Source organism: Amphiprion ocellaris, chromosome 7, assembly GCF_022539595.1.
Source record: "Amphiprion ocellaris isolate individual 3 ecotype Okinawa chromosome 7, ASM2253959v1, whole genome shotgun sequence".
Classification (NCBI taxonomy): domain Eukaryota; kingdom Metazoa; phylum Chordata; class Actinopteri; family Pomacentridae; genus Amphiprion; species Amphiprion ocellaris.
The window spans coordinates 10005059-10019232 of NC_072772.1; positions in this window are offsets into that span (position 1 = coordinate 10005059).

The window sequence follows — 14174 nt, forward strand, 5'->3', positions numbered from 1 at the left end:
ATTGTGACAGGACCTACAGTGAGTGAGTGAGTGAGTGTGTGCCAGGTTAGCAGTATGAAAGCACATATATGGTATGCGCCTGACTACCTCAACAAGTCGGCCAAAATCTCTATTGTTTTATGTGAAAACTATAAAATGTTACCATCCAGCGAATGTTTAACAAGTGTCCCTCAGATTCCAGCCTTTACAAACAGATAATAAAAGTTATAAATCTTGACACCGCTGCTTCTCCCTGACTAAAGCACACACACATACTCGGAAATGTGCAAAACTGTACTTTTAGTCACCATAAGTAAAAACCATGTGATATTTATTAGTAGGTTTGTGAAGGAAAAGTGTGACAAGAGTGAATAAGACCGGGACCAGAGGGGGGGTTTTCTAAGACTTTGTCCAATCAGAGCTCAGGAAGCCAAACCCTTCCGTTTAAATACACACACAGACTCATGCACACACCCAGCAGGGAAATAAGTAAAGCTGCAGCAGTATGATTGTCATAATCTTACTTATACCAAGTCCTCTGTGCCTGGCTCTCCATGACCCCATGCACACAAACACTAAGCATAATATGCAGCACATGCCTACACATTTCCGCAGCCAAGCTTCATTAATTTGGCTGCTACAAGGAAATCCAGAACACTAAGTAACACAAAGTTAAAGTGGTCATTATTTAGTTTTTTTTAATGTTTATTAGGCAGACTTGCTCATAAAAAAATGTGTGTGCTTGCATGTGTTTTTACTATCCATGCATGTCTGTATGCACACTTGTGGGCGTGTGTGTGTGTGTGCGTGTATGTGTTTAGGCATGTGTGTTGGGGGGAAATGGGCTAATTTGTCTGTGTATCCTGACCATGTTCATAAGCGCTGCTGACGCTGCTTTAATGAGGAACACATTTGGTCTGATATTACTTCCACATGCGGCGGAGAGAGGAGGGGGGCTCTTAGAATTCAAACGGAGCACATTCAGCACACACTCACATTGGCCTTTTTCACCCGACATCATTTGTAGTCAGTTTTTGTAAATGATGAGAACGCAATGGAGATAATTGGGAGGCGGCAGCAATAATATAATGGGACGTTAACTTATAATTCTGTGTTTACTGCCTGTACAGACCTTGATTTATCAATGCAGACACAGTTGGCAACATTGAAAATATTTTCTAAGTTGAGGATAAGCTTTTAACATAAAGCACATTTGCTGCAATGTTCAGAACAACTCACTCTACACAAAAGATGAGGAACTTGGCACTCAGTTGCTCAATCTAATGGTGTTTACTGAGATCCATTATAAGCTAAATGTAGCCTGAAAGTGCAATTCCCTGACAGGTATTTCTTTTGGCTTCCATGAAGATCCTGCCGTCTTCAGCAATAGCCCTAATTCTGCCTTTAACAATTGATAGCGAAAGCTGAGTGGAGCCTGCTGGACCTAGTTAGAGGCAGAATAAAACCCGAGAGAGTCCTACCAACAAAGAACAGATCCCATCTCTAGCACATCAGTTTTGGAAAATCACTGTTGTGTCTTACCAGCCAACCCTAATATCAGATGAGTGTGTTGATAATACACAGTTCTGGAAAACCCTACACTCTAAAAAGTTCTTTGAGCTCAACAAAATAACGCATTAGTTTGCATGAGTGTTACTGAGTTCTAACAACTCCTAATGAAATTATACCCAACCAACAAACTACACTTAGCGGGAAATAAGCTTTTCCTCTACAATCAACAAATCTGCAAATTCCAGTCTTACCTGTCTGATGTTGTCCAGGCAGTGAAAATAGAGGAATGGGCTTAGAAACCTTGTCTAAAGATGAAGAAAAAATAAGTTATCAAACCAATTTCATTAAATTACCTCAACTTCAATCTAGTTTTAAATCAACCAATGTAGAAATTTGAGTTGAAATTACACAGAATATTGGGTTGATGGAATTACCAACAATTTTATGTTAACCCAACCCATCAACCCAGATTTATCTATATCAGTAAATTAGATGTTTTTTAATCTGGAAAATATCCAGTCAAGTAAGTGGTGGAAATAGGCCACTTAAATTATTACTTTTTTATAAATGTTGTTCATGCTCAGTGATGATGTTTATTGATGTTTTTTTGTTTTGTTTTGTTTGTTTTAATGTCTGCACATGGCATCTACAGTGAGGCTGTGAAAAGGGCAAGATACTATCTATGGAAAGTTCACTATTAAAGATTATCAATGTAACTCAGAAAATACGGAAGCTCATTATTGAATTGAACACTACTTCCTGCACTGAACATTGGTACTAGATGTAACTGGTCAGTTGCAAAATCATTCAATATGAAAGTCATTCCTGAAGCACCTGCAGGTGGAATCAGATCACTTTGTACCATTTTGTACTACTTACGCCTTATTCCTAATTTGCTGCTATATATTTTCACATACTCTTATTTTTAATCTCTACTTTTATATTCAACACTTACTTTTTATGTCTTAATTCTGTGCTGAGCAAACTGCAATGGAATTTGGTTCTGTGTGCACTTTTTGTGTACTGAATGACAATAAAGTCTGTCTAAGTCTAATGTAAGACTGGAAATGTGAGGTCTAAAATTTGAAAGAGATTAAAGAACATGTCAGATAATGCAGCAGCAGAAAACTGTAGCATTTCTGAGACAAAAAAAAACTAAATCACACAAAAGTAAGTTAAAACAACTTGCAGTGCATGTTTTCCCTGCATCACAGTCCTGTTCAGCTTTTGTCAGGCTAATTTGCTTGCATTAGATCACCAGCTTCATGACAACCAATCATTCACAGTTTAGAAAAAAATCTGACTAAAACACAAATCAGAAGTTTCTTTTATGCACATTATGTATTGCTGCTAAATGGGTGTATTTTGGGTGTTTTTTTTCTGCGGTCACTTAGCGTGTGATGTCATTTGACAAATGATAAAGAGTCCTTGGTCCGACGCACACATGAAGAATGGATCTGATGTGCTGACGAATCATCCATTATCGAAGAGGAATGTGTGGCGTGGAGGAGAGGAAAGCGAGAGAGGTTAAGAGAAAAAGATTCTAAAAAGGACCAGGGAGACGGTAGACAGGAAGAGAAATAGGGGGACACAGAGGGAAAACAGAAAAACAGAAAACTGGGAATGGATAGAGGGCTGTTTTGTTATCTGAGGGAATGCAGGGAATCAAACCCTGAGACATGTGAAGTAGTGCAGACCTACAACCCCTCAGCCAGTTCACTTCCCCTGGAGGAGATATCAAAACAGGGCGAGAAGAAAAAGAAGTAGCAGGAAAAAAGACACGCCAGGGCCATGTGCAAGAAAAGAATTAAAACATGTAGGTCAACTGTTCATTTCTAGAAAGGAGATGGAGTAAATAAGAGGTGATTCAAATGGGGGTGGGGGGATGTAGGGTCAGAAAATCATACAGTGAGGGGATGGAGATATGAAGGGGGAGAAGGGAAAGAAAAGGAGAGGAGAAAATGAAGGAGGACGAGGAGGGGAGGAGGGGTCATTAAAGAGTTCTAATGACCTGCTGATTGACGAAGGGGCCCAAACTCTGACCCCAAATTACTGCAGAGCCTGAGAAAAAGTTCTGTCCTCTGCAAGTGTGTGTGTACGTGAGCATCTGTGTGGAGGTGAAATATCAAATTAGCGGTTTATACCCACAGTCCAACTTCTGTCACAGCCCTCAGAATATTAGAAATATAATGACACAGATATTTAAATCAAACAACTGCATTCAGGTTTACAAGATTCAAAGGGGATATTTACTGTACATTCTTTAATACTGACTGGGAGGGAAAATAAACTACCTGACTGTACAAATTCTACATTTCTAACCAGGCTCACTGATATTTGCTACCTGTGTACTTGATTCGTTTATTGGAGGGAGCTTTGTTAAAGTTCATGTACACAAGACTAGTCTACAACCAAACATGCAGTTCAATGAAGCTGCAAACATGCTGACAATGACAATGTTAAGGTGTGACATATTCACTGTTTTACTTTCTACAGCACTAAAGGACGACTATAAATCTATCAAATTGCTCCTTGAATTCAGCTCTTCGTTAAGTTTAGCACAAGAGGACAAAATCCAAGGCACATAATGACTTTCTGTCTCTTGGATGGTTTGGAAACACGTCTCTATCCCCCTAAGTTTTGATGCCGTTGTTGGAGTGTTACAAGATCAATAAAGTTGTTCACATTCATCTAAAGTAAATGCATTGATGTATAAATGAAGTAATTATGATTAATCCTCTTGGAATCTTATTGCAAAAACATCAGTTTATGGTTTGTACAGAGTCTAACTATCAGTAAAGTCCAGAGCAGCTCAAAGTTCTGCTGCACAGTGTGATAACCGTTAAAACAGGTGAGATCATCGGTTGGATGTGCGTCAGAGTATCATGTTTGGCTTTATAGCATACTTTTCACACTTATTTGTACCTCCCACACATCAGAATCTGACATTTATTTATAAAACACAAATTGCACACACATTATGGTATCCCTGTGTGACAAACACTCGCACAAACAGACATGCAGGGAGTAAGATACAGAAGCAGCCAAACACATGTAGCCAAATGAAGACCAGATGAAGCAGCCATGAGACACTGCAGAGGCGCATGTTCACACATAGAAGCACACACACAGTCTTTAAGTCTTTGCCCATGCCTCATCTAGAGCTGCAACCACAGCTCTGTTTCTCTATTTATTCTCTATAATCCTCATCCTTTGCTCAGGCACACAAACAGCCACTCAGGCAGACTCTGCAGGAGCAGCAGCACGGCTCCTTCATTACAGGCCTGTAAACTACACAAATCTGTTTGTTAACATGCAATAAAACTCCAAAGTTTTTCCACTATACCCTCCTTTCTCTCCCACTCACCTACTCTTTTTCCTCTTTGTGAGTAAACAAACAAAGTTGCTTTTGTTGACAGATGTAATCGCTCACACTCCTCGGTAAATACCACACACATCCTCGTGACTGGGGCACACAAGTATTTCTGGATGCTCAATCGAAGTTGTTTTTTCGTTCTTCACTATATATTTTAATCCTTTATTGATTTCTGTGTTACTTTAAGGGATTCAGATGCATTTGTAGCAGCTAATTTGCATTTTCTCTCCATTTTTCTCTTTACTGTCTGTTCCTGAAAGCCTATCGAGAGCTGCCCTTGTGGAAGAAGCACCAGGTTTGCTATAAACTGTGGCAAACAGTGATTTCATGCAGTAAAAAGGGCTTAGATGCACATATAAACTAAATCCAGAACCCGACAGATTTTTTATTTTTTTTTAAATGGAGCATTTTTCTGCCAAAAACATTAAATGTTAAAGATGAAACAACAACATGGAGAAAGAAACAGAGCTCAGGTAAATAGAGACTGTGAGTGTGTGTGCACATGTTTGTGTGTATTTGTGCGCTTGGATGTGTAATAGATAGGAGAATTTGGCCCAAAGCACAGTATGACCTCATTGCTTGCCTGATTTCTCAGCGTTCACAGTTTTACATGAGCTTGGATCAGGTTAACACTGAGAGCTAGCAGACACACACACACACACACACACACACACACATGCACACACACACAGACACACAATCTCCACCATTCCACCGCATCTTTCAACTGCTTAAGAAAGCTATTTTCCGAAGCCTAGACGAACCACAGACTAATTTGGGAATACAATTCTGCGGCTGTTGACACATAAACACACACACACTTCCACAGCAAAAAAACATACATACCCAGACCTTTTTTGCTGCAGGAATACGTGAGCCTAAGTGCACCCTGATAACATCTTAAAACAACTATTACTTGTGGTGTGTGGTGTGGGATAAGTGCTGAGAGGCGATGACTGTAACCTAAAACAAACTCCAGGCATTCAAACAACAGACAGGATTGGGAAGAGGCAAGAGAGGAGAAGGAGTAAAGTCTTAACACGAGAAAAAGAAAAAAAGAAGACGAGGAGGTATAAAAACATGAAGCACATCGGGTTACAGGCTCTTTTAAGTTTACTGTTCATTGCGTTTGAGCTTTAAAATCCATAAAAAGGTATCAAACGATGCAGACAAGGGAGAACGAAGTCAAAAGCAAATTTGCCAAAACAATATAAGAAACCAAGAAGCAGCTGCTGGTCCTGTCAGTGCTCAGCCTCCTGAACTTAGAACGAAAACAAGCAAGAACGGGGCAGAATGCATAAAACAAGAATTACAACAAGTTGGAACCCATGATAGAAACAGAAACAAGGGAATTAAAGAGTCTTCAAAGAGAGCGAAAAACAAAAGATAGCCAAACACCTGCAGGGTTTGAGGGCCCCACAAAACTCCCCTTGGCTCGTAAGGTGAGAAAACAGCTTTATAAACATACCTACACAGTCTATATGAGCAGAAGATGGGATGGCGGCGGGGCTAGAAGTCATGTTTACTTTCTGTTCATTGTGATTTTTTCCCTTCTTTTGACTCTGTTGGCTGTAATTGCACTTCTGGTAATAGTCCAGCTGTGTTAGGTAGTGGATTTTCTGTGTGTATGTCAAAGTTCTTGTGGTAATGTATATGATATGTGTGTTTGCAGACCTTGTAATGCTAAAATATGCAGGCGTACAATGCCAAGTTCTTCTCTCAGCTCCACACAGCTGGCCAGTCATGGCGTGAAGGGGGAATGAATGTTGGATTTTCGGTTTCGGAAAGATACAGAGCATGGTTGACACAGACACTCCCTATCTGACGCTGGAATGGTGTTAGGGCACTATCTGACATGACCATAAATCCCACATTAGTAAGTGACAACGAGACAAAAAAAATAAAGAGACAGAATAATATCTCAGAGGATTATTATGAAACAAATGACTCATCCCATGTAGAGATGGAGAGAATGTTGATTTATGGTAGTGTACTGATGTGAGGCTGAGAGGAGAAAGTCCACACAACTACAACAAACACATGCACAATTACTCCTACATTGTTAAATGCTGTAGCAATGGTTTATCCATCCTGTAGCGGATGTCTCCCATCCATCACAGGAGGATATGCAAGGGAGCTTTAGATTGTTATGAGTGTGAACAGAAAACCTTTAAGGCAAAGAATCCAGTTTTGCTTATTTCCACAGGGCTGCTTTGCCATTTTAACATGTTCCAAAACTGGAATACATATAGACCAATCAAAAAGTCCTCTGACTTTTGCACATGCATAGAGCACATCACTGTCTTGTGCATGCAACATGTGCACGCAGTAACTGAGGAGACCGTTTGACACAATGCCATGAACACTAGGACCTGTGTTGCACAGTCTTTCTGACCACTGGTGGGTCTGTGTCTGTCAACAACCCGTCATGTCGAGGATTATCACTGATGAGAGGTGGGTCTGTGGCCACCACTGACAGAAGAAACAACAATTTTCATAGTAGAGGACTCTGCAGTTCAGGAGGATCAGGCCAGAAGCCCACCAGGTTCAAAGTTTCATTCGACATCTACGTGGTTGTGCAGCAGGAGTTTGCTCACCAGAGTTGGGTCATCAGGGTGGAATTCTAGGCAATCATTATGCACACGTTTTTTCACTCCTCACCTTCAGTACTTGCTAGATTTGGCTCTCTGAGAATTCTTGCTCTTCCTCAAAATGAAATTCAAGTTAAAGAGTTGCGGCTTTGGCACAGTTTAAGATCTAGTGCGCATCGCAGATGGTGCTTGTCATGTTTACATAGTGAGACTTCCAGGGAGTGTTACAAGCATTGCAGAAGTGCTGTATCGCTGCACAAGAAGACGGCTTTGAAATGGATGGTGGTCAAATTTAATCAGGTATGGTTTTTGATTTTCATTGGCACAGTCTAGTAACTTTTTGATCCACCCTCATAAAACATAAAAAGTAACTTCTGTGGCAGTTATATATGTATAAATATACTGTGTATGTGATTCTCCCATCTCCTCTTGTTAGTCTGATTTCCCATCATGATCACACTATTGACTAAACAGATCTTGAAAGCAGCCTTCAGTGATTTTACATAACCATGAGTACAACTGTTACTCTGACAGTCAACACTGTTAAGAAGCTAACTTTCTATTACCTTAAATTTATTCATTGTTTCTGAATGTAGCTGCTCATATAATGCAGTGGTTTTAACATACGTACTGTGTTCCTGTTGCAAGAGTAAAATGCTCATGTGATTGGAGGCCTTAGTGCTGAAAGCCACACGGATTAGCCCTGTAAGCCTGGGCTAGTAGCCTTTATGACCCTTAATCAAATCGCAGAGTTATAAGGTTTTACACATTTCAAAGGGGAACACTAACTTTAAAGAAGAAATCTGACAATGTAAAGTGTGCATAAAAAAATGCCAAGTGTACCCGCATTCGCAGATATATGGTGAGAAGGCAGAACGATCAAAAGAAGAAGAAGAAAAACACACAAGACATAAAGCCAGAGAGAGAGAGAAGTATCCACTTTTTGGCCCAGGCACAGCTGGTAGTACAGTGCATTTTCTCTCTGTGGGTAAGAAGCAAGCAGGAGGCCTCCTTCCCTCTCCACTAATCATACTTAATGATTCAAATGGGCCTAAGACATACCTTTGAAATCAAATCCACTTACAACCACACAAAAACACACACACGCATACACCAGTAACCATACAAAGACGCACTTTTACCCAAACTAACACACACACACAAGTCTGAGAGCACAGCAAGTGATTGTTGTGCAGAGTGTGTGAGAGAGGAGAGCAGAGGATGTAACTGAAGAAGTGTGAGTTTGCCTTGTGGATGGTTTCAATCCATCAGCAGGCCTCTAACTAGCCCTGCAGTGCCACAGCTAATTGCTCCTAATGACCTCATAGGCACACATCTGCCGACACACGCACGCACGCACGCACGCACACACACACACACACACACACACACACCTATGTAAGGGAAAAAGTTAAAAATGTTGCGTACACACACACATTCACAAATGCATGTAAAGGAAAAAGTAGTTGAGCCAATTGGTGGCCTGTCAAACTGTGTGTGTGTGTGTTTGTGTGTGTGTGTGTGTGTGTATGTGTGTAGGTGTGTGTGTGTGTGTGTGTGTGCGTGTCTATGTACACTAAGTAAAACCCTACAGCTACATCAGGCTCCTATAGTGGCATTTCCTGAAACCTCCATGCAGCAAAAGATATCCTCTTTCACTCCCATCCCCAAACACACACACACACACACACACACACACACACATACACACACATTCAGAAGCAGAGTAACTGTAGGCTGCAGGTTTAGGTCACACTGTTAAGTAATTTGCTGTACAATAAAAACTTGCTTTATTTTCCATATTTCAAAAGAATTATTGGCCTAAGCACCAAAGTGTGTTACTGTGCTTTGAGAAGGTGTCCATAGAAGATAAAGACTGTGTTTGTCTCTTAAAGGCCTTGGCAGGGTAGAGAGAGAACGGGAGAGAAAGCTGACAAAACATGACAAAATACAACCTGGCACAGAGGAGAGAACACAGAGATAGAGAAAGAGGTCAGAACTTAAGTGGAGGGAAGTGTGGCTGGACTATGAGTTACAGTTCACACTGTTAACAAGGAGCCTATTGGATACTCCAGAGGGAGATGGCCATATCTGACACAGCACTGAATGAGAATGAAGAGTTATTCTTCTGCTACACTTGTAACTCTCCTGGGAGGTCCACATATGTAAACATGTCAAGCACTATCTGGAATGGAATGCCTTGAAAGTCTGTCAAAATGTCAACAAATGACAAAACTATTCAGCTTGAATATTTCATTTTGGGGAAAACGAAGAAGTCGTAAGGTGTCAAATTTAGTAAACTGAGGAGTGACCATTGTGATTCTGTGACCAAAAAGACATGTTCTTAACTGTGCTGTAACTATGTGCGTTGAAGCACCTACATGTCATTGACTCACAGTCCAGACAGAATGTTTTCTCTTCTCCAGACATTACAATAGAATTTATCCTCGACAGACCAAACCTGAGGAATGAATTCAAGATGCACAACCATGTGAAAGTTGATGAAAACAACGAGCATGCTCTTGGTGTGCTCTTGACCTTGTCCAGTTTTAGAACCTATTGCACCTATTGAACTTTTTGTTGGCACCATGTACTTGGGAACATGGACTCATTTGCACAAACACTGTACAAACTATCACACAACAGCCAGAGAGCACTGAGGTTATTCTCATAAAACCAGAAAATTGAAAAAGTCCCTTATAACTTAATTGTTAATTATCAGTAAAATAAAGGGCAACAGACTCTCATGCAAAGGCAAGTGCAAGGGTTTGTTTATTTGCTTAGAAACAAGGAATACATTTCTCCTAAACCACCCCGTTAAAACACACAAACACACATCTATTGCATACTCTGGTTTGCATTGAAAACCAAACTCATGCTTCTGGGTGGCAGCACAACTGAGTGGACACGTGTAGAGAACTAACACCATAAGACTGGCATCTGCTGCTTTCTTTCTCTCCCAAACTAATCACTTCACTATGGATTTTTATGGTTACCAATACTGGGAGGTGCACAGAGAGAAGTCTTTCTCCAAAACAGGCCTTCGAGTAAATATATAAACACCTTTAGACAATAATATAATGGTTGGGTGGCATAATTTTCATTCCTGACCCAAGCGGCATGCTGGAACACATTTAGTATAAACTGACTACAAAACTATAAAGCCTAATTGCCAAACAGAATTCTATTCAAATGTTCTAATCTTATTTTTAAAACACCTTTATAGAAGTGATTCAGAACTGCTTTAATGATACCTTTAAATTTGGTAAAAATTACAGGGATGTCTGCTTGGTGCTAATCAGTCTTTGTTAGAGAGGAGAGTGTGAAGCCAAAGGAGGTGAGGGTGGTCAGATGGCTCATTAAAATGTTGGATTTCATGATCGTAATTTTACCCAAACCACGTTGTTCCCCTCAACTTATCCAAGATACCATTTTAAACTAAACACTGATCTGCCCATGTCCAAGTCCTTTTTGTGCCTGAACCTCACCGAACCTTAAACACAGTATCCTGGTAGCTGTCATCACTTTTAATAAATGGAGTCCCCATGGTAATAATATGGTAATAAGTCCCATAAAGTATGTTTAAGTGACCTTTTGTCAGATATATCACTGACCGGCTGAGTACCTTCTTTCTTTTCCTTGTTCACTGCACTCTGTTTAACCTCTGAATCCCACAGAATTTGTGGGTGATTCTTTCTATTGTCTCTTGTCTCTTCTCACTGTAGGCTCATTTTTCAGTTAGGTTTATTTATTTATTTATTTGGACGGGACAGTGCATATCAATGAACATATAATCGCATAGTAGTTTACACAAGGCTGCAGTAAATATGCCAGATTTAGCACAAGGCTAATTTCCATCTGTTCTCCCACACATGAAAGAAAAACATGCAGGGTTACAGACGTTTAAAAAACAATATAGTTAAACAAAGACAACGACAATTAATACTGACTGGATTAAACCTACTCTAAAGTGCTACTGTTTTAGAAAAGCGCTTTCTAGGCAGAGTGCAAATAATTAAAAAGCCTGTTTTTAAAGTGTTTGATTTTAATTTGATTTGATTTTAATTTTCAATGTTCACACCTTTGTTTGTCAATCAGTCCTGCACTTTTATGGACAAAGCACAACTGTGGCTGGAATAAATCATTTATTTTGTACAGCACAGTAAATAATATTATGTCACAAGAAAAGAACAAAAGTTTAGTTTGAAAATTCATTTTACAAAACTGAAAAACACTGAAATCAACATGTTCCACATTTTTCAAGTGCATCCAGGTGTTACCAAACCTGTTGAAAAAATGGTGGCTCTACATACTATAAATATTTGACTACTCATATGTTTAATTTGTTTTCATGCTCATCTCCTATCTGCTCTGAGTAAACACACCCTGCAGTTCAGTCAAGTTCAGGTAAATAGTCCCTAAAATTTTGTCACGTGATTGTTCTCTATCTGGTCATGGTTGCATCAACCAAATTGCGTTACTGTACTGCAAATAATATATTTTTGGGGAAGAGGCATGTAGAGAAAAGTATTATTGTTAAACTATTATGATTTTAAGCATAGATTTGGTTGATTTTTCTGACAGAACCACATATAACGTGTAGTTCAAAGACTGGCGAAAAGTTAAAATTCAGACATGTTTTCAGTTTTTACAGTTTCTGGCTCTGATGAATGGAGTCATTTTAGTGATTCTTTAAAGATAACGTGCTTTTCACATCTGCCAGTGGGTGTTTAGGTTCAGAGGGTTAAGGCCTGGATTTCTTTACCATCAATATATAGGAAATGTAGCTCACACATCATTTATTAGGACGGCATATTTCTGAAATTTTCTCAACATTTGTTTTACAGAACTTAAAACAACAGTAAAGTAATATAAACTGACATGCAAGTCTGTATGCTTAAAGTGTGGACTGGAACTTATCATGCAGCAGAATGAAAACTAGTCAGCAGTCCCAAATAGAGACGGATTCATGGGACTTAACCCATATATAAATAAAGGCATGATGTTTTGGATACAGTCTCACCATTAACAATGCCTTACTCCATTTAATCAGTTTATTCTTTGGGTGTGGAGTTCCTTTGGAAGTTTAGCCTATGGCTGGCCCAAGTTGTGGGAACCAGGCTAATGGAACACACACACGTGAACACACACAGACTTACATCTGTGGACATTGAGTAGAGAATCACGGGACATCTGCCAAATTACAGTCAGACAAAATGGCTACAGCCTTTGTTAAACACACTGTGGTCTGTGTAGTAGCATTCAGTAAGATAAACATTTAGGCTCACAACCACAGCGAAGTGCGTGGTGTGTGTTTTTCTGTGTGTGGTTATGCTAATAAATCAACAAATCTTTGCATCTCTGAGCATATTCACACACCTTTGTGGTCATAGAGTAACAATGCATAAACATGCCTCAGTGTTTTTGTGTGTGTTCAGAGGCTCTCAGAGCCAAAAGTACACTGCTTCAAGGATGGAAAGAAAAGAGAAAGACTAGAAGGAAAATAATAGCTGTTCACAGTTTTAAAAAAAAACAAACTATGCCTATAAATTTGCCCCCGATCCCCATCTGCCGCCCCTTTTTTCTTGTTCCGAGCTGCCTTTATGGGTGAAATTAGTCCTCCCCAGCCCCCTGACAGTGCAATAAAACACTCTGCCAGGTACATACACTTAAACTACGCCTTGGAGAGAAAGAGTAGAGCGGAGAAAAACAGAGAAAAAACAGAGATGGAGGTAGAAAGTGGGCCATTAGGAGCGTGAAGGGGAAAAAATGGGAAAGCAAGCCAATAATAATTAAGGGAAGAGTGGTGAAAGGAGAGAAATAAGTTAATAGGTAGGGGTGGTAATGGAAATAAAAGAGGAGAAGAAAAGCAGGGAGGGAACAAAAGGAGAGTAAATTGGATAGAAAAAGACAAAGAAGGGAAGAACGAAGGTTAGGGAAGGATGAGAAGCATCGAGGGAAGCTAGACAGGAGAGAAACTGCACAGGAATGACTTTTACATCTGTGGCCAAAAATCCCTCCGGACGTTTGCACATACAACGACACACACTTCATGCACACACATACACACACACACGCACAGATCCATCCTCAGCTGTCTACTGAGAATTTTTAAACTTTACATCCTGAAATGCATATAGTTGGGGGTTTTTTGCCCTTTGAGGAAAAAGGGGGGATGTGGAAAAGTATAAATTCATGGGGGCTGTTGACAGCAGCCAGGAAAACAAGATGATGACTTGCCATGAGTGACCTCATCAGGGTCAGGGGTCACAAACCCTGAGAAAAATAGCAAAATAAAAAGGAGGGACAAGGCCCAAAGGAGGAGAAGGAGACTCTGAAGGAACAGAAAAGATCCACTATGTCCTTACAGACTTTCACATGTAATTAAGTGTTTTTATATATAGTTTAATGTAGTTTTATGAATCTGCATTCATATATTTCACCATTTTTCATTAATCTCAGTTGCTTAATGGGAGGGGAATTAATGAATATGGTTTTGTAGTGAGTTACTGACTTCAGAGAATTTTTTTAGCTTTTAAAAACAACATGTCAGCTTGTGGAAGCATTAGTAACTTACAAGTGAGAATCAGGCAAGAATGAGCAGATCTTCATTTTTTCTCTTCAAGTCAACATACATTTTTGGGATGTCTGAAATGAATAAAACAGTTGTGTGATTACCTAAAATGGAAAAACTGTGTTAAGGCCAGTGGGTTTGA